This window comes from Tachyglossus aculeatus, chromosome 18, assembly GCF_015852505.1.
Source record: "Tachyglossus aculeatus isolate mTacAcu1 chromosome 18, mTacAcu1.pri, whole genome shotgun sequence".
Taxonomy (NCBI): Eukaryota; Metazoa; Chordata; class Mammalia; order Monotremata; family Tachyglossidae; genus Tachyglossus; species Tachyglossus aculeatus.
In genome coordinates, this window is record NC_052083.1 from 14,055,985 (window position 1) to 14,077,537 (window position 21,553).

Genomic DNA, 21,553 nt, shown 5'->3' on the forward strand with positions numbered 1-21,553 from the left:
GGTGATGTAACGTAATAATCACCCCATACAAATTTGCATTATGCCATTTTTTCCTCTAAGAGATTCCTTATTAAGATCAACACAGGAACCCAAATGAAGTGGAAAAATAAAATCACGGAAAGCAAGTGTTTTCTTGGTGGCTGCAAATATTAATAATGATGCCTCATTCTCTATACCATTGTCTGCTGGGTGTCCACTTTAGTTTGCCGTATACATGGGTAGTTGGATGCTCGAGGCATTTTTCTACTCAGGTGACTGATTCCCCCAGGGAGAAACAGAATGTGTGTGAATTTCTATGCTAGTGGCTTCCCTAGAGTGTCTGACAAGAGCCTCCATTTGGAAGCTAATTTTAAGAAATAAAGGAGAGATTTGAAAAGGAATTACAGGTTCTAATTGTAGAACCTTCTACTTCGTGCCAAGCACTGTTTGTCCTTGGGAAACTAAATCGTACAAATCACTTCAGGCTATTTTGAATTTGTGTGGCTGCCACTTGGAGACCAATGACAATATTCCTGTTCCCACAGAATAATGGTAACTGTTGTTCCGCCTCACAGAAGAATGACACATGCCTAGGAGGAAAAGCCTTATATAAATACAAACATGGATAGTTATCATAGGATAATAACTAGACTGTAAGCTCATTGTGAGCAGGGAATGTGTTTATTGTTGTACTCTCCAAAGCGCTTAGTGCAGTGTTTATCGTATTGTATTCTCCCAAAGCATGCAGTACAGTGCTCTGCACAAAGTAGTTGTGATGAGCCCACAACAAGCTGCCTCATTAGTGACTATTTGTGATCCCACGAACAGCAAGGAAGAGAGCGGTGAAGGCACTGATGGGCTCTACCTGAGACAGGTGATTGCTGGCCTTTAGGGGCGGATCATGGAGGGAGGAATGGCTTTCTCTCCCTGTTCTACCCAGTAACGGTTCTGGACCGATCAGTGACTGCCACAAAGAGATGCAAAGCCTGAGGCAGATAAAAGGCGCTCGTTTTCAATCACGAGGAGGCACACACGGAAGGCAAGCTGAAGCACTGAAGAAGCAAGCCGCAGGAGAGCAGGACTTGAAAGCAGAAAGAGGAAGCATTGGCAGAATGGGCTCCCTTGACCAGCAGACTGGTATCGGACCCTTGAGTGTGTGTATGTGTCACTCCCTTGCACATTGGTAAAACTAAGTAAAAAACTTTCCACAGTAACCTTGGTGATCAGAGGGGTGGTTTGACTTCACCGAGGCTCGCCCAGTCCAGAAAGGTCCTGGTTGGTACGAACTGGGGGCTTGCGACAGTAGTGCTCAATAAATGCTATTCATTGGTAGACGCCTGAAGATCTGCTATGTAACGTTGGGAAATTTATCAGACTTGAACCAGTCTCATCAATGGAAATTACTCTTGCAAGTGATTTTGGGGGCTATGACCCAAAGGTTTGACATAGCGACAAAAATATTGTCAGAGGTGTGGGCTTTTCCCAAGAAGTACGTTTTGCCTAGAAGCAACATTTCGCCTATCTTGATCAAGCACAATATTCTGCTGCTCTGCCACAACAGTCACGAGGATGAAGTCCTAGCATTTTCAAAAGTCATTTGACCCACTGATGAAAATGCCCCCCCTACATCTGGTGGAGAATCCGGAGGTGATTTAACTTTGCACAGTAGCCCGATGCAGTGGTTGAGAATAGAAGCTAAAATGAAAACAGGGAGGCTAGGCAGAAAATTCGCTTGCGACTGCCTGAGAAATTAAGCTAAGCAAGATATAATTATCCAAATTAGAATTAGACCAGAACATCAGGTCTAACATCCCTCAGGGTCTTATTTTTGCAGAAACGACTGGCACCATCAGGAGCCAGATGGCAATCTTCATATGGGTGCAATGACTAAAGAGCATTTCTTACCTTGAGAGTAGCCTTTCAGAGCTTTGGTTTCGGGATTCAATCATCCCAGGTCTGCTAGGTTGATGGCACAGCCTTTCATTTTGTTGGCAGACCCTAACTAAAACAAATGAATGGAAAGGATTTGGCCGTGACTCCAGAAATTCATGCTGCTGTTGCTTGTTTTGTTTTTAAGTAATGTAATAATTTTTCGGGTTCTGAACAGAGTGGCCTGGAATCCAGACAATTGCTTCCGAGTCGGGTTTGTTTTTAATGAAGCTGCCGAGAGGGCATGAGCTAAGAAATGGGTTAGAGGGAAGAGCATCTGCCCTTTGTGTCCGCCAGACCTCCCTGGATCTCTTCACCGCCTCTACTTAGTGGCTTATTCATCTCCTGGGACCACAGCCGTCCCGGTCCACTCATAGAGCTAGATTAAATCAATTGAAACTTTGCATTTTCATTTGAGGGTGTAAATGTGAAATATCGGAGCCACTATATGCAGGTGTCCTAATTTGAAATCCAACAATCATTCCCCCATAATTATCTTGTTATATGTAATTACATAGCCCTTTTTGCTTACAAATGACTTACAAGCTAATATATAAGCCAATCAGTAGGAGTGATTTATTTATTCTATTGAAGATCCCAGAGATATTAAAGTATTGTGCAGCCTCAGCTTTGGGCACGGAGGATAAATGAGTCATGGAGGTTATTGCCGTAGAATCAGATTAGAAGTAGGATGATTGCTTAGTGTATTCGTGCCATCTCCTGGTAATGCTGGGAAATTCCCATTTGGCATATTCTCCGCTTGGTTTCACTGTTCTCTGAGTGACCCATTTTGCCAGGCATTGACGTTTTCTCCCGGGAGATTCTTGCAAAGATAAATAGGTGTTCATGTGAGAGTAAATGGCAGGGAAAAAAAGTGTTCTAATGCCCAAGGGAAGAAGTGGGTAATTAACAATTTTCAGATTCTGGCCAGTATATGTTATGCATCCCTTTCCAGCTCTGACTATATCTTAAGAGGAATTCAGGGGCCTCCAGGGATACAATTTTCCTTTTCACTAGTAGAAGGAAAGTGGAGAGCCTCCACATAGTTTAGCTTCCCTAGACTTTCTGCCCTTGATCTTTTCATGGGCTCATGATTAGGCAAACTGGTGTCTTCTCTATGGTAAGACAGAGCACTACCCCAGATTGCATGCGCCTCTGAAGGGAACTGAACCTGGACCAAGTTGGATTGCATTTTGAGGAATCCCACAATAGGCCTAGTCTAAAGACCACGGGTCTGGGAGTGAGGGGACCTGAGTGCTAATCCTCACTTCACCACTTGTCTGCTGTGTGACACTGGGCAAGTCACTCAACTTCTCTGTATCTGTTTCCTCATCAGTAAAATGGAGATCAAATGCCCATTCTCCCTCTCCCTTTAGATGGTGAGCTCCGTGGAGACTGTGTCCAACCTGATTATCTTGTATCTATCCCAGTGCTTAGGATAGTGTGTAGTACATACTAAGTGCTGAGTGAATATTATGTTTTTATCATCAGCCAATTGTCTGAGATGGATCAATGGAACTAACTTTCCTTCTTCTTCAGGAGTTTTCAAAATGGGGAACCAGTCTGACCAGGCCAGGACCCTCCCTGCAAGGTAGAACAAGGAGCAGCGTGGCATAGTGGTTAGAGCACGGGCCTGAGAGTCAGAAGGTCATGAGTTCTAATCACAGCTCAACCACTTGTCTGCTGTGTGACCTTGGGCAACTCACTTTACTTCTCTGTGCCTCATTTACCTCATCTGTAGAATGGAGATTGAGACTATGAGCCCTACATGGGACAGGGACTGTGTCCAATCCTATTTGCTTGTAACCACCCCAGCACTTAGTACAGTGCCTGGCACATAGTAAGTGCTTAACAAATATCATTATTATTATTATTGTTAATAATAACAACCTTTCCAATCCCGACTCAAACACACGTCTGGCCACTGGATCCTGGAGCCAGCACTAGCCGTTTGTTTTTTGGGGGTTATTTGATGGTATTTTTTAAGCACTTACTGTGTGTCAAACCCGGTTCTAAGCACTGGGGTAGATACAAGTGAATTAGTTGGGACACAGTCCCTGTCCCGCAGGAGGGTCCCAATCTAAGTTGTGACTTGTCCAAAGTCACGCAGCGCGCGTTTGGCAGAGTCAGGATTAGAACCCAGGTTCTCTGATTCCCAAGCCCGTGCTCATTCCACTAGGCCATGCTGCTTCTCTTATGATTTCTTGATAAGCTCTTTTGTGTCTTAAAACATTCCCTGAGGCGATCATATCCCTCTTCGACTGTGAGCCCCATGTGGGACAGGCACTGCATCTGATATGAGTTCATTCACTCATTCAGCCCATATTTATTGAGTGCTTACTGTGTGCAGAGCACTGTACTGTTTGGGAGAGTACAATATAGCAATAAACAGACACATCCCCGGGCCACAATGTTATGTCATATCTAGGATAGTGCTTGGCACGTAGAAAGCACTTAAACCCCATCAGGGAATGTCTGCCTTCTCTGTTATATTGTACTTTCTCAAGTGCTTCATAGAGTGTTCTGCATACAGCGTGTAATACGGTGGTTTGATTAGGAATTCATTAGGGGAATCCACGGGTCTTCTGCTTGGTCTGGTGACTGGTCTGGTATAAGTATACCATCATAGATACTTTCCTACAACCAAAATTGAGCCTAGGAAGTCTGCAAAATCCTCTACCACTTCCTGAAATGTTTAGTTCCTGAAATGTTTAGTAGTTCACACAACCCTGAAATGTTGGGTGGTTATTACTCAAAATAATGAACTTTGGAGGGGGTGAATCAGAGGTTCTGCTTATTATTAAAGTCTTTGCTTTGTATTTTTTTTTGGTTCCCTGATTTTTCTCAATTTAAAGTCCTTCAATTTCTCTCCTAGTCACCCTGAAATTCACCATATCCCAGGTGATGACTTCGGTGGAGAAGCCCAGCTCTTAAGACATTGGCCCCACATTTCTAGTTAAACAAAAGCACTAGGTGATGTGGGGGCTTAGACCAGTACAAACTAAGTAGTGTCAATCCAGAGAAAGCTGTGGATATGCTTTTGAGTCTAGATTGTGGATTTGAGAACTCTAGTCAGAAGGCAGAAAAGGGACCTTTATCCTTTGATTCTGAGTAAAATGAAGAGGAGAAAGGCACAGAATTCCATAGTGGGCGTTTGCCTTGCAACAGAACTGCACCCATTTCTAAGGCGCTGTTGAATCTTCCTTCTTTTACCAGCAACACTCACTCATTTACACTCAGATGCTTGTTCCATTTTTTTCCCTTCAAAATACTAGATTCTATCCCGTACATGTTATTTAGACTGTCCATTTGGGGTGGTAAGAGTCTAATACAATTTAAAATAGAAAGGTAACATAATGTGTATTACATTTTCCCCAAAATATTTATCCCCACTTGTTTACCCTAGGAATTATTTTTGCCTTCTTGGGTAACATATAAAGGATGTTGATCATTTTGTTTGGTTTGTTTCTGTTTTTGAGAACGTGTTGTGAAAAACCAAAATTTGCAAAATGACCTTCAGTTCTGGGCAAGGCTCAGTAAATCAGAGGAATCATTCTAGTGTGCAAGGCTGGGTGTAAACAATTGCTGAACATATCATGCCTGTGATAATTTCCTGTTTTATCACAAAACTTCATCTAATTTATTATTAACAAGTGGTTTGAGGAACAGAATCCGAAATAAGGAAGATATATAGGAGACCTTTGGATTGGGTTGTTTTCAAGGGCAATTTGTCATCAGAAAAATCTCTGCCATTTCTGGTCTTTCTACTGATTCTTGCCAACAATTACCCTTCTCATCATTCTCATTGTGGTCCTTCAGCCTCTCTTATTATTCCCAGTTCCATCATGATTTCTGTCAACTGGCTCAGTTTTGTCAGCCCTGCTCTTTATCACCTTTCTGCTAACTTTTAAGAAGCAGTCAGGCCCAGAATCCTCCGAGAAGGCCCAGTAAAGCCAATTCCCACTGTAACACCTGGAACTGAAGTGAGGAGTCTTGAGCATCCCAGAGCTAGATAACTACCTCACAGATTGGACTGTATTTGCACTGTTCAAGTCTCAGCCGTGGATACAAATACAGTCCTCCCTTTAATTATTATTATTACTATTATTATTATTATTATTGTTATTATTATGTTCCAGGAACTGTATCAAGCTCTGGGGTAGATACAAGCTAATCAGGTTGGACACAGTCCATGTCCCACATGGGGCTCACAGTCTTAATCCCCATTTTACAGATTAGGGAACTGAAGCACCGGTAAGTGAAGTGACTTGCCCAAAGTCACACAGCAAACAAAAGGTGGAACTGAGATTAGAATGTAGGTCCTTCTGACTGTCAGGGCCATGTTCTATCTATGAGGCCATGCTGCTTCTCATTCATGCCTCCTTTTCTCTGCCATTTGAATGTACGTAAGCTTCTCTCGGGGCTGGGTTCATGTCTTGCTTTCATTGAATGTTTCTCAGGGACAGATTATAATCCTCTTCAGTCAGTGGGTGGTCAATAAATGCTGTTGGTGAAAATGATGATGGTAGTCCAGTCTTTCTGAAGCCTGTATTCCAGTCGTCACCCCGTATTTGACTGTGTTGTGTGTGTAGAACGCTGTACTAAGCACATATGCCATTACTCTGTGCTGCTGTTTTCAACAGTGTACTGCTGTCATAATTTGAGGTTTTGCTGCATTATGTTTTGCAAGTTTTAGCTTCCGACCATGTCCTTTCAGTTCGCTATAGCGCAATTCTTTGAACGTCCCAGGCAGAGAAGTCGTGATGTGATTAGGACTGCTTTGATAGCGGTGAACCAGACGGCATTCTAGCACCTCATTGTTTGTGGGGTTTAGTCTTTTCTATGACAGTGGAAAGCTAAAATCCAAAATATGACAGTGTATATCTTAAAATGTTTTTGTTTTATTTAAAAAATGCTTATAGCAGTGATAATTTAAGCAACTTTATTTTCTTCTCTACTCAGCTTTCATAGATATTTTCCCAGTTTGTCTGGATTCTGTCAGAATTATTTCCTTTATCCTTCAGGGTGGTATGTTTCACTTTAGTGGTCTCTTATCAATTGGTTCTTTTCAAGAGTGGGTTTCTACTTAGCTGCACAGTTTTTCTATGGAATCAAAAGCCAATTGGTTCCTCCAATACAATGTTTTCTAAATTTCCATTTTTCCTTTGTGCTTGCACCAAAAATCAGCTAGCAGTGTTTGGTCCAACAGTGTATTGGTAGAACGTGTATATATTATGGGAATCAACGGAGATGAAAATTAAATTATAAAAATTTAATGGAGAAGGCAAACAGTGCAAAGATGTGGAATCAATGAAGCAACTGAAATTGATGGCCATTTCTAGCTCTACCTGATTAACTGCCTGGTTAACCATAAGGGCCAGACTACCTCAGCATGTAATTAGACTTCTGGCTCGGGGGCCCGCTGGGGTAGAGCAGGGGTGAAAGAAGGAAAGACGGGGAATGGAAAGAATGACCTGATGCTAGGTTACACACATGAAACCAACCACTCCTACTGCCCCCTCAGCCCCACAGTACTTATGTCCATAAGAGCACGGGCCTGGGATTCAGCATGGGTTCTAATCCTGGCTCTGCTACTTGTCTGCTATGTGACCTTGGGTAAGTCACTTCTCTTCTCTGGGCCATGGTTACCTCATCTGTGAAATGGTGATTGAGACTGCGATCCCTCCGTGGGATAGAAACTGTGTCCAACCTGATTTGCTGTTATCCACCCTGGCTCATAAAACAGTTCCTGGCATAGTAAGTGCTCAGCAAATACCATAATCATCATCATAATTATTATTATTATTTTCATATCTGTTCCTCCACTCCCTTCCATTTACTTACATTGTTAAGTAAATGCTTAACAAATGCCTTAGTCTTATTAATCTGCATTCTACTTTGCCACCGACCTCTTTCCCACATTTTCCCTCTGGCCTGGAACTCCCTCCCCCTCCATATATTCCAGACCACCATCTCCCCACCTTCAAAGCCTTTGTAAGGACATATTTCCTCCAAGAGGCCTTCCCTACTTAAGCCCACATTCCCCGACTCCCTCTGTGTTCTGTGCCATCTGTACATTGGATCTGTACCACTTCAGCACTTGATATTCACCCCACCTTCAGCCCCAAAGCACAGATATTCACTGTGGGCCTGGAGGACAGGGTGTCTACCAATTCTGTTGTGTTGTACTCTCCCATGTGCTTAGTACAGTGTGCTGCACTGATTTAGCGCTCAATAAGTACCATTGATGGATAGATTCCTCATTTTAGAGGGACCAGAATTCTGCACTGCTGCCCAGGACTGGATTTTGTCTTTTATGCAGATTGACTGTAAAAGAATTTTACCGTTTAAATTGTTTTTGAAGATTTGTGTGTTTTTACGAAGTGTTTTTCTCTTCTTTTTGCCTGGTAGCTAGTTATATGCATCAGTGACGGAAAGTACTATAGGTGGCAATAGTTGGTTTATATGGTTTAAAGCAAACAAAAATTTATTGTAGCTTTGTGAAATATCAGATGAGCTTAAGAAATTCAGTAAACGCTGATTGCAGACTAACTCTTCTTTATGACTTGCATAATAGAAATGAGTTGAAAATTACCTTTTCGACATGGGTACATTTCATTTTTAAGGCTTTTTTTCCCACTTCCCGGCTCAAGTTTCTCCAAAGGGTTGCCTGCTCCCTTTCAAAGCTTAATAATGGGCATCACACAAGCAGCTTTAATAAGTTTAATGAAAAGAAAAAAGAAAATTTTGGCCTACTGGAGGAATTAAAAATTTGATTTCTGAGAGTAATTTTGAGTGGTGATACACAACAGCCAAGGAAAATACCTAACAAATTACATAGTAGTACTAGTTTTAGAAGCCAAGATAGCTATGCAATTTACCTATCTACATGTAGTTATCTACAGATATCCACAAATGTAGATAGATGTTGACCACACTCAGTGAATCAGCTGGATTTATCGACTGCTTACTCTATGCAGAACACTGCATTTAGCGTTTGGGAGAGTACCACAGTAGACACAATCCCTGCCTTTGAGGAGTTTACAATCTAGTGGAAACCCTCTTATCCATAGGCTGTCCTTCCACCTCTCTTCTTTCTAGCTGGAAGAACCACTTTTCCAAATTCCGAACAACGGTGCCGTTTCAGTCATAGTGTAGGGGAATGAGATTTTGATGGTATTTCCCAATGCTCGGTGGAATGACGCAAACTGTTCTTTGCAGGAGCTTTGGAAAGCAGGGCCCGGCACTCGGTGAATACAAAACAGAAGCATTTATCGTCTCACCTTACCTTGGAGAGCTTTTTGTTCTTTGTTTTGGTGCAAGAAAATTGCAGCTTAAGTAAGATTTACAAATCACTTCATTTGCCAACTGCTATTGCTAGAGTTTTTCTTTGAAATTATTTTAGCCTTTAGGCAATGAAAAGATAGGATGTTTGAGAGTCTCCTTATAAAGAGACCTTTTATTCTTTTGGCAAGAATTTGGATAGTTTACTAGGCAATTTTATGTAGACTCTTCCGTATAAATTGAAATCCCAAATACGTTCCTGATTTTTTTTGAAACTATGATCAATAGAGAATTAGGGGAGACAGAGAAGGAAAATACGTTTAGATTACATTTTAAAATAGACAGAGGATCCAGGTAATTATCTAAAAATGTCTTCTTTGGTAGCCCTGAATCTGTGTAGGAAACTAATCACATATGTCACAGCTGATTATTGGTCCTCAATTTAGGGGATATTTTCCCTACTGACAAATCTTTTTGAGAACAAAAATGATCATCTAATTCTCTTAAAAGCTTGCAATGTTGATTCATTTCAGGGGAGCTGTGAATTGCCTCTTTCTTTCTCACTGTGATTTTTGAGTGTTTACCTGAATGTGGTCTCCAGGAAATAATTCAAGCTGTCTTTCATATTTATCTGCCAGCACTTTCAGTAATTATTAAGGTATTATTGCAGCCAGGACAGGTAATATTGAGCTGAGCATCAAATTCAAGTGAAATGGCTTCCCCTATGCCCTTTGGAGTATTACCTTTCTTTTTGCCACTGTTCAAAGTGAGAATTGTTCCTTCTGCCAGTCACACTGAATCTCATTTCCCTTGGTCGAGCAAGGGAACATTTTGGGTACCAATCTCTTGCTAGTCTTTTTAGGGGTATCCAACAGATCCACGGCCTTAAACATTTTAACTGTAATTTCTGTAAAAGAAACACATGAATTTTTCAAATCCGCACTTCCACTCTGCATTCTCTGGTATCGAATTTAATGTCCAAATCAAACCCCTTAATACAAAATGCTGTGGTTCAAAATATGACGTAAACCACTCCTTAGGCATTTAGAGTGAAATTGTGTGCAGCAGTGAGCATCTAAAGGCCAACCTTTGATTAAAACAAGAAAGTCTAGAAATAAAGGTCTTAGTAAATATTCATATCAATCATTGGCATTTGTTTAAGATATACTGTGTACAGAGCACTGGAGTAAGTGCTTGGAAAAGTACAATATAACAGAATTGCTAGATATGGCACCAGTTTCCCCACCACTTCTGCTTTATTTCCAAATGTTTGAGTGTCCCAAGTCAGTGAGGACAGTAAGCTCATGTGGGCACGGAATGAGTCTATTTATTGTTATTCTGTCCCAAGCACTTAGAACAGTGTTCAGCACACAGTAAGCGCTCAATAAATATGATTGAATGAACGAGTAAGGAGAGGTTTCTCCCCTCTTTCAACCCTAACCCTCCTCTGCCTTTCACCCTCTCCCTTGCAAGTGTTTTTAATCAATTATATTTATCGAGGATTTACTTTGTTCAGGAACACTGTATTAAGCGCTTGGGAGAATACAGAGAAACTGCCACTGCCCAAGCTAGGAATGGAAGAGAAATGGCTCTGCTTACTCTCCCTCCCTTAGCCGAAACTGGTAGAGTACTGGAAACTCACCAGGTGCCATCCTGAGAGGGGTTTTCCAGGGCGTACCACAGTCCAATTTTCCCGATTGATGGCTAATCCCTCGGACACAGAAGAATTATGCTATGCATATACCTAAGAGTTGCTTGTGTTCCACCAGTAATCCAGTGTGGTTGACCCAGTCTCTGTAGGACTGAGTCAACAGATTTCATGATTTTTTTTTCATCTCCTCCTTTTTGTCTCCCAACTCTGTTCTGCTGTTCTCTCCCTACCACTTAAGCACACTGCTCAGCACACAGGAAGACTCTAGACTATAAACTCATTGTGGGCAGAAAATGTGTCTGTTTATTGTTATAGTGTATTCTCCCAAGCACTTAGTGAAGTGTTGTGCACACAGTAACACTCAGTGAATACAATTAACTGACAGTAACCACTCAATAAATGATTGATCGATTTACCTGTCTTCTAGTTGAAAATGAATGTATGTACAGTGTAGACCTCTAAGGGATCCACCATGCCATCCTTATTCACCGTATTCTTCAACTGAGAAAGGGCTGAAAAGAGATGAGACAGAAAGGGGAATCAGATGTCTGCAGGCAGTTTGGTTGAAATTGTTTTCCCTTAGTTCTCTTATACCCATAATTTTGCATTTTAATTTTAATGTTTTAAAAGCATGAAAGCATATTTAGGTAAGTGTGCTAATTAGGTCTTTGTAAACAGTCATATGTTATTTGGGTTTATGAGATTTAAAGAGCAATTATAAACACATAGATTTTGCTAGCAGGGAAAAGGGAAATATCAATCTGCAAAGTGAAGTGAATCCATTGAAAAGTTCAAAATTATAGCTGGGTCAAACAATTTCATAGGAGGAATTAAAGGAGCTGAAAACTATCAACAAACATCCTGGATCAAGTACCTGCATTTGATGGAAATCACAATTTGATAGAAATGTTTTTATAAAAATAAATTTCCAAACTTTTTTTTAAAAAAAGTAGCACAGTGAGTTGTGAACTTTTCAAAGGAATTCTATGGTGCATCCTCTTTTAACAGTACCATGTTATTCATTGTTTTGGAACATATCAGTTACTATACTTACTATGTGCAAAGCATTGTTCTAAGCACTGGGGAGGTTACAAGGTGATCAGGTTGTCCCACGGGGGGCTCACAGCCTTAATCCCCATTTTACAGATGAGGTAACTGAGGCACAGAGAAGTTAAGTGACATGCCCAAAGTCACACAGCTGACAACTGGCAGAGCAGGGATTTAGGGTTCTTATCAGTCACACTGTAAAATGCAGAATGATGTGTAACTGTGATAACTTGGTGTGACACCTTACAATATCATCTATTATCTGAGAGGTTTAAGGAAGAGGATTGCTAGAAAACACAATTAGGGAAATAAATGTTTTCAGAAATACAGTGAAGATCTTTTGGTTTTGCCATCAGGAATTTCAGTTCCTGGATCATCGCACTCTTTCAGGAAATGGTTTGTCAAGCTTCTCTGGAACATTGCTATTTAGATTCGTGTTCATTCTTTAGCAGGCCTAGGGGCCAAATCAGAAATGAGATTGTAGGACACTGTGATGATTCCATTTTAGAAAGTCGGAGTTGGAAGATCTGGCCCGAAAACTTTTGATTGATGATGAGTTCAGTGAGCTAGACTGAAGTTTCACTTTGAGGACAATATGGAATTGGAAAAAGAGTTTTCAAAAATAACGGCTCCATTTAGGTACAACCATTTAACTGTGTGGTGGCAACTCACAGCCTGCCATATCCAGAAGTATTTATTATGGCTAAAATGTGCTAGAGAGAAGAGGGGGACAGTGTCAATCAGTCAATCAGTGGTATATATTGAACATTATTGTGTGCAGAGCACTGAACTAAGCATCTGGGGAAAGTCCAATACAACAGAATTGGCAGGTGCAGTCCCTGCCCACAAGGAGCTTACAGTCTAGAGTGTCATTAGGAAAAGTGGGTTAAATCAAACAGAAACTCCTTACTGTAGGACTCAATCATCTTGCCTCCTCCTTACCATACCTCTGATTTTCTACTACAACCCAGGACACACATTTCACTCCTCTAATGCTAACTTAGTCACTGCACCTCAATCTCAGATATTTTTCTCCACCAGCCCCTTGCCCACATCCTCTCTCTCTGACATGGAACTTCCCACTCCCTCTATTTACAGCAGACCCCTACTTCTCCCTACCATCAAAGCCTTATTAAAATCACATCTCCTCCAAGAGTCCTTCGTGATAACTCTTGATATTCACCCCACCAATCAGCCCCATGGCTCTTACGGACATACACATCGTTTATATTAATATCTGTCTTGCTTCTAGACTGTAAACTCTTTGTAGGCATGGATCATGTCTACCAACTCTTTTGTACTCTTCCAAGGGCTTTGCAAAGTGCTCTTGCTCACAGTAAGCCCTCAATAAAGTACCATTAATTGATTGATAAAATAAGCTAAGTTTGCTTCTTCCTTTCTAATGGGATTCAGAAGAATTTGTAAATGCGTTTGTAACCATGTCTGTATCCACATCGCTGATGTGATTCTGCTGGATAACTGATAAGTTGGCCAATGTGTCTATCATTGCCTGGCTGTCGTTCTGTTTAACACTGTGAATGCTGAATGTGTCCAAGGCCCAGAGAAATGAAGTAACAGACAAGTGACGGAGCCAAGTTTAGAACCCAGGTCCTTCTGCCTTCCAGTCCTGTGCACTCTCCAATGGGCCACTCTGCTTCTTTTGAGTGGTTGGAAGAAATAATTGAGAACACAGATGATGATGATGATGATAATAATACTAATAATGATAATTGTGGTACTTGTTAAACACTTACTACATGCCAAACACTGTCCTAAGTACTGGGGTAGATGAAAGGTAATCAGAGTGGACCCTCATGTCCCTCATGGGGTTCACAATCTTGATCCCCATTTTACAGATGAGGTAACTGAGGCACAGAGAAGTTAAGTGACTTGCCCAAAGTCACACAGCAGACATGTGGCAGAGCCGGGATTAGAACCCACGACCTCTGACTCTCAGGCACGTGCCCTCTTCACTAGTCCATGCTACTTCTCTAGATAGCCATGATTGTTTAGGAGACTTGATGATGAGTTCAGTGAAGCATCTGGGGAAAGTCCAATACAACAGAATTGGCAGGTGCAGTCCCTGCCCACAAGGAGCTTACAGTCTAGAGTGTCATTAGGAAAAGTGGGTTAAATCAAACAGAAACCAGGATTGGCTGAAGGGATGATAAACCTCAGGTTGCTGGAAAAGCAACTGGGGAAGCCTTGGTGAGGGAGGTGGAATTTTAGGAGGGATTGCAATGTCGGGAGAGCTGTGGTCAGCCTGATGTGGAGAGGAAAGGAGTTCCATGCTGAGGAAATGCAGCATAATGGAGGGAATGGAGTCAGGAGAAAAGCTGTTAAACTGAAAAACTTGCTTAGAAAACTGGAGCTAAACTGTTTTTTAAAAAATCACCCTTATCAAGCCTGGATATAATGAAAGGATAAGATTTTTCATTTTAGGAGATTAAAATGTGGTTAATTTCCTTATAAATTTAAGATTAATAAGGCACTAATTAGAATATGCAAATGAGCACTGTCTGAATTCTATCACACATCATACACAGTAGAACCTTAGCCATAAATCTCATAGAGGAACTGTATTTTGTCTGTAATTGCGGAATAATAGATTGACGAATCAGTCCAATTAGGCCTAATTTACATGTGTGGAGGTTTCCGTAGTAAAGTATGTGAAGCTAATATTAAAGTAGGAAAGTATTCATTAGAACATTTTTTTAGTTCGTATAGAAGAAACCGGAACTTTGTTTTAAAAATGTTGTTTCTACCCACAGTATTCTAAGAAGAAAATCAAACTAAGAAAGTCAGGAATCACAGTGTACCATAAAGTGTTATTAATGCAGTTACACTAATCTGAAATCATTTATGTGCTACATGCCTCTTGCTTTCTTGCTTAACCCTCTGTACTGTTGCCAGAGAACGGTGGGCTTTGATGTAAAAACATGAAGTTTTAGTCTAGAGTAGGGTTAATAAGGCAGCAGGAAACTACACAGAAGGAACAGGATCTCACTAAGGAGATACTGTCCTGTCAACCCAGTGGCCTTATAGGTGGATTTAAAGATAGATCAAAAAGAAGTAGCGTGGTCTAGGGGATAGAGTTACCTCATCTCTAAAATGGGGATTAAGACTGTGAACCTTATGTGGGACAGGGACTGTGTAGTATCGATGAGAGTGACATTACTTGGCGCTTTTTCTGGCCATCCAAATATCATCCAATTACTTTAAAATTACTAATTTGGTCTGACAGGACCCATAAAAAGAGCATCCAAATACACTGAAATTATTTAACCTAAAGGACAAAGCAGTAGCTCAAGTTGCTATATAGAGACCTTGAAAATTTTCCATGTGAATAGATGCTTTAAAAAAGGAAAACACATAATCAACATTTCGTGTTTTTCAAATTCCAAGATGTCGCAATTTTCCTGGTATATTTTAGCAAAAGTTAAAATCACACCAAATACTGCTGTGGTGAAAGCATATTTAATAAATTTAGAGGTTTCTTGTCAACTTATCAATAAATATTGCATTCATGCAGTACCAAAGAAACTGCAACGTGGTAAAAATAGATGTTATAAAATTGGAGTTTTTTCAATGTTTCTTAAGCAAGCTCTTTCTGGGCATTATATTTTGATGCATAAAACTCAGAGGAAGATGAATATCATCAGCCCAGGATTTAAAAACAGCAACCTCTTTGAAGAATGTGACAGAAGCAATTTATCAGCCAATTAGCTGGTTTCTGAAAGAGTAATCAAGGCTGCCATCTTCAGTGGAAAATGTAACTGGAGGTGAAGTTACCCCTGATTATGCCCATCTCAGAGAGCCTGTTGTCTGAGTGGAAACATTTAAATCATCCAGTGGTTTTCACCTGCTGCTTCTCAATCCACGCAGTGTACAATTTATTAACTGCACTATAGCCAAGCCTTTTTTTATCACCATTCCTGGAAGTGTACAAATCAGAAATGAATAAATTTTTGGTCTCCATTATGGATTGTAATTTGCATTACAGAATATCTCTTTTTCCCAGAATCTGAGAGCCATAAAGTGTTCCACGTTGAAATTAATTTTAAGTGACTTGTTTGTTAACATAAAACTTGCAGTGTTTGTCCACCTATTCACCTGTAGCTGTCAACCTCTTTGGGTTTCTCAGTTTGGAAAAGGAAAATAATAACCCATACCTACATAAAGGCAGGATGAGATGTTCATGTTTATAAAGTGCCTGGGAATAAAGGTTCAAAGGAGTTATTGCCAAGGGTGATATAAATTCCTTCCCCTGCCAATATACACAAATTTAACTTATTTGGAAACTACCTTACTAATGAACCTACAGATTGAGATTTTAGGGGCACAGTCTTCAGGATGTTTGGAGAACCAAAATCATTTCCATATTTGCAGACAGTTTTCAGAGTTTTTATTGATGAAAAACCAGGAAAAGAATGAAAGAGGAAGGGCGGGAGGGAGATTAATGAACTTTTCAAATGAAACATCATAGAATTCAAGTATGAAGACCTGCAACATTATGTCTTTAAGTCCTGTCATTCATTTTCAAGAATCTATCTTTTTCCCCCACAAAGTTGTTCTGGGTGAAAGTGTAAAAACAAACACAACAGTGATGGAATCTCTCTCTTAACTCCATTTATCAAGTGCTTTGAAAGAGAGCTATTTGAATGTCACCAATTAAATCATCAAGCTTGAGCAGAGGGACCTTTTTTTACGTATTTCCATAAAGACAGTGGGTTGAACAAAGGCTCCGCATTCCAGTAACTTGCTAAAAAGTCAACTAAGATCAGAGAGAAATGACTTCTTGCACACTTTTATGTTGGCTGATGCTGCAGAGAGAAACAGACACTCTGAAAACATAAGCAGTACCTATGTTTATATGTGGAGTATAGGTAGGCCTCTGCATATTCTCCTTTTTGTATTTATGATTCCTTTATTGATACATGATTCCCTTGTATCAGTCAATCAGTGGTATTTATTGAGTGATTACTGTGCAAAGCACTGTACTAAGCACTTGGGAAAGTACAAGAGAAGCAGCGTGGTGTAGTAGAGAGAGCATGGTCTTGGGAGTCAGAGGACATGGGTTCTAATCCTGGCTCTACTGTTTTTTCAATGTTCAAAGGGAAAATGGCGAAGATACAGGAAGAAGAGGAAAACACCTGAAAACAATGTTGAGTTGACTTTCTAGGGCTGATAATGATCATAGTAACAATGATATTATTACTACACTAATAATATACCAAAATAATAATGGAAACATCAGTCAATGCACCACAATCCAAGGGAGAGACAATGGCTTTTTCACAAATTGTGCAGTAAGAAACTCTCTTTACAGAGGTGAAAGAAGATCATTATTATTAGTATTATCATTCTGGTATTTTTAAGTGCTTATGATATGGCAAGCACTGGACTAAGCGGTGGGGAAGATCTAAGAAAATCAGGTCAGACATAGTCCCTGTCTCACATGGGGCTCACAGTTGAGTGAGCACAAAGTCTGTTTAGAGATAGTACAAGGGGGCCAAGCCAAAAATATAAAAAAAAAAAAAAACCTTGGGGGTGTGATGATCAATCAGTGGTATTTATTGAATACTTCCTGTATGTAGAGTACTTTACTAAGCACTTGGGAAAGAACAGTGCAGTAGAGTTGGTAGATGTAATCCCTGCCCACAAGGAGCTTACAGTCTGCAGGAAGAGGAACCAATCATGAGAAGAACAACCAGACATAGGAGACACTATGGACAGAGGATGCTGGCAGGGAGGATTTACTTTAGGGTAAAATAACAATAATTAATCAGTGATTTTTAGTGAGCACTATGTGCGGAGCACTGTACTAAGCACTTGTCTTATGCCATCAAGTCATTTCTGACCCATAGCGACACCACTGGCACATGTCTCCCAAAACGCCCGACTCTCCATCTGTAGTCGTTCCGGTAGTGGATTCACAGAGTTTTCCTGGTAAAGATGTGGAAGTGGTTTACCATTGCCTCCCTCTGCACAGTAAGCTTGAGTCTCCACCCTCAACTCTCTCCCATTCCGCTGCTGACCAGAATGGGTGAGTTTTGACTCGTAGGAGATTGCCTTCCACACGCTAGCCACTGCCCAAGCTAGGAATGGAATGGGTAGGCCTCCGCTTGACACTCCCTCCTGTAGCCGAGACTGGTAGAGGACTGGAAACTCTCCAGATGCGACCCTGAGAGGTGACTAAGTACTTAGGAGAGTGCAATGCAACAGAATTAGCAGACACTTTCCCTGCCCATAATGAGCTCCTAGTCTAGACAGGGAGACAGGCATTAATATAAATAAATAAGTAAATGGTTATATAATTTAAAGATATGTACAAAATCAGTGAAGTCATTAAAGACCATCTAACGTCCTTTCACTGAAAACCAGTGTTTTGTTTATTTTCTTTCCTTCTTAGTGACCTGACCTAATATTCATTGTGGCAACATTCTCGTTCATGTTCCAAAGCTCTGTGGAGGTCTAGTTTGGCCAGCTTAAAAATAATAATGGTGGTATTTGTTAAGCGCTTACTCTGTGGCAAGCACTGTTCTAAGCACTGGGGTGGATGCGAGGCTGTCAGGTTGGACACATTCCCTGTTCCACTTGGGGTTTACAATCTTAATCCTTATTTTACAGATGAGGTAACTGAAGCACAGAGAAGTGAAGTGATTTGCCCTAGGTCACACAGCAGACAAGTGGCAGAGCAAGGATTGGAACCCAGTTCCTTCTGGCTTCCAGGGCCAAGCTCTATCCACTAGGCCATTCTGCTTTCATAGTAACTTAATTTCTTATTACCTATTCTGCCCTGACAATGCATGGGGCATTTTTCCATTAAGTCTGAAGAACTTTCAGGCTGAAAAATATTCTGCTTTCCTGGTCTCTTTAGACTCATTCCTCATCAGCATGCATAATCTAAATGCTAAAGTTCGTTACAGCGAAGGCGATTTATAGGCCAGCAAGTCAGAAAAAAAGAATTTCAGGTGTAGGAGATCTTAATGAACACCAGTGCTGGATATTTCTGTATTTCATCTCCCAAGCAAGGCATGAACTTGAAAGCCACAGAAGGAATTAGAACTTCATACATGCCTAATTCTTGAATCTAAATATCTCCATCTGTATTTATCAAATAGCACGCTAAGGATATCAAGTGCTGAAAAATAACTCAGTGGTCAATTATGATGATAATGATATTTAATTAAGCACTTTCTATGTACAAAGCCAGGTTCTAAGCACTAGGGCAGACGTAGTCCAATCAGGCTCAATCCCTGTCCCAAATGGGGATGATGATATAAGAGGGAGAAAGAACAGGTGTTTAATCCCCATTTTATAGATGTGGAACCTGAGGCACAGAGACGTTAACTTACCACTTAGAACCACACAGCAGGCAAGTGGTGAAGCCGGGAATAGAACCAGGTTCTCTGATTCCCAGGCCCATCATGATTTTGTTAGTTGGTTATTTTGTTAGTATGTTTGGTTTTGTTCTCTGTCTCCCCCTTTTAGACTGTGAGCCCAATGTTGGGTAGGGACTGTCTCTATATGTTGCCAGTTTGTACTTCCCAAGCGGTTAGTACAGTGCTCTGCACATAGTAAGCGCTCAATAAATATGATTGATGATGATGATGATCATGACTGCTTGGATGAGTGACTGTATCAGCACAAACTGATCATATCTTCCATTTAGCTTGCAGAGTGTCTGTTTATTGTTATATTGTACTCTCCCAAGCACCTATAACAGTGTTCTGCACAAAGTAAGTGTTCAGTAAATACAGCTGACTCTCCTGCACAAAAATGTTGCTGATTCCTGTTCTCAGGTGATGGGAGTTGAGATGGCAAGCTCTTTTTCCTCTTTCCTTCCAATGTCCCACCTTCTTTCTGTGGACTCAAGAAGCCAGTGAAAAACATCTCATTTATTTATCTATGTGGAAAAAGGTAATTGTGGTCTCTCTAATGCCTTGTCTAACACTCCTGAACTTTCTTCAGCGACAGGGACTGTTGGTCCCTAAGGCATGGGACAGTGACCAAGAGGATTCATCACTATCTGGTAGTTATCTTTATGTACTGATTTTATTGATTCGGATCAGTATTAATTTGTCCCCTATTCAGTGCTTGGACTCTACATTGTTGACTTCCTTTGCTTTTTGGCTTGGATGGGGCAGACTTGAGAGGAGGAGGTTTGAGATCTAAAGGAGGAGGGAGACTTTCCTTAGTAATAATAAAAATATTGTTGGTATTTGTTAAGCGCTTACTACGTGCCCAGCACTGTTCTAAGCTCTGGGGTAGACAAGGTAATCAGGTTGCCCCGCGTGGGGCTCACAGTCTTCATCCCCATTTTACAGATGAGGTAACTGAGGCCCTGAGAAGTTAAGTGACTTGCCCAAGGTCACACAGCTGACAAGCTGTCTAGACTGTGAGCCCGTTGTTGGGTAGGGACTGTCTCTATATGTTGCCAACTTGTACTACCCAAGCGCTTAGTACAGTGTTCTGCACACAGTAAGCACTCAATAAATATGATTGAATGAAGTGGTGGAGCCGGGATTAGAACCCATTACCTCTGACTCCCAAGCCTGGGCTTTTTCCACTAAGCCATGCTGCTTCTCTAGTAGGGGAAGCAGCGTGGCACAGTGGAAAGAGCCCGGGCTTTGGAGTCAGAGGTCATGGGTTCAAATCCCGGCTCCTCCAGTTGTCAGCTGTGTGACTTTGGGCAAGTTACTTAACTTCTCTGGGCCTCAATTCCCTCATCTGTAAAATGGGGATTAAGACTGTGAGCCCTACGTGGGGCAACCTGATCACCTTGTAACCTTTCCAGCGCTTAGAACAGTGCTTTGCACATAGTAAATGCTTAATAAATGCCATTATTATTAGTACTAGTAGTACTAGTAGTACTAGTAGTAGTAGTAATGCTACCTCCTAAGTGCAATGCACACTTCTAAGCACTTGCAGAAGTACCACAGAAACCCATCCACATTTCCTACCCCCTAGGAGCTTATGCTGTAAGAGGGGAAAGAGGCATAATAATAATTGTGGTATTTGTTAAGCTCCGTTGTGGATGTAAGCAAATCAGGTTGGACGCAATCCCTGTCCCATGTGGGGCTCACAGTCTCAATCCCCATTTTACAGATGAGGTAACTGAGGCCCAGAAATGTCAAGTGACTTTCCCAAAGTCACACAGCGGGAGCTGAGATTAAAACCCAGGTCCTCTGACTCCGAGGCCATGCTTTTTCCACTGGGCCATGCTGCTTCTCAGACGTCGTAAGGCTACAACCACAGGTGTTGGAGTTGAGCTCTGGCACAAATTAAGCTCATAGACTGGTATTTCATAAGGGATCCAGTACAATATTTTACTTTATTAACTAATATCTCCTCCCATCTCTCTTCTTCTCACTGTCTCCTCCTATCTCACAGCCTTCTCATGAAACTGAACTTTTCCATTTTAGGAGTTTGTCATTTGTTCCCCACTCACAGACTTTGTTTGGGGCCCAAAAGACCTGTGCCTAGAATACTAAGGGGAAATGAGTCTCATGACTGATGCTAAATTAAGAAACATCGGAAGGAAGAAGCAGAGTGAAAGTGGAAAGAAAAGTGATTGAACCTTGAAAACTTATTGCTGCTTTATGAGGGGATGCAATTGTTCCCACAGCACTGCACTAAAGAGCGTACCTGCTGCAAAAT

General features: G+C 41.1%; 1 protein-coding gene and 1 non-coding gene across 2 annotated transcripts in view; one reads left to right on the forward strand and one right to left on the reverse strand.

Annotated features, from left to right (window-relative positions):
- The window catches only part of CNTNAP2 (contactin associated protein 2), a 1,198,489-nt gene that overhangs the window by 826,084 nt on the left and 350,852 nt on the right, over positions 1 to 21,553 (forward strand). The window lies entirely within an intron of this gene.
- Positions 17,947 to 18,084, reverse strand: LOC119940454. Its single transcript, XR_005454931.1, has one exon. It is a non-coding gene; the product is annotated as a small nucleolar RNA SNORA7 (small nucleolar RNA).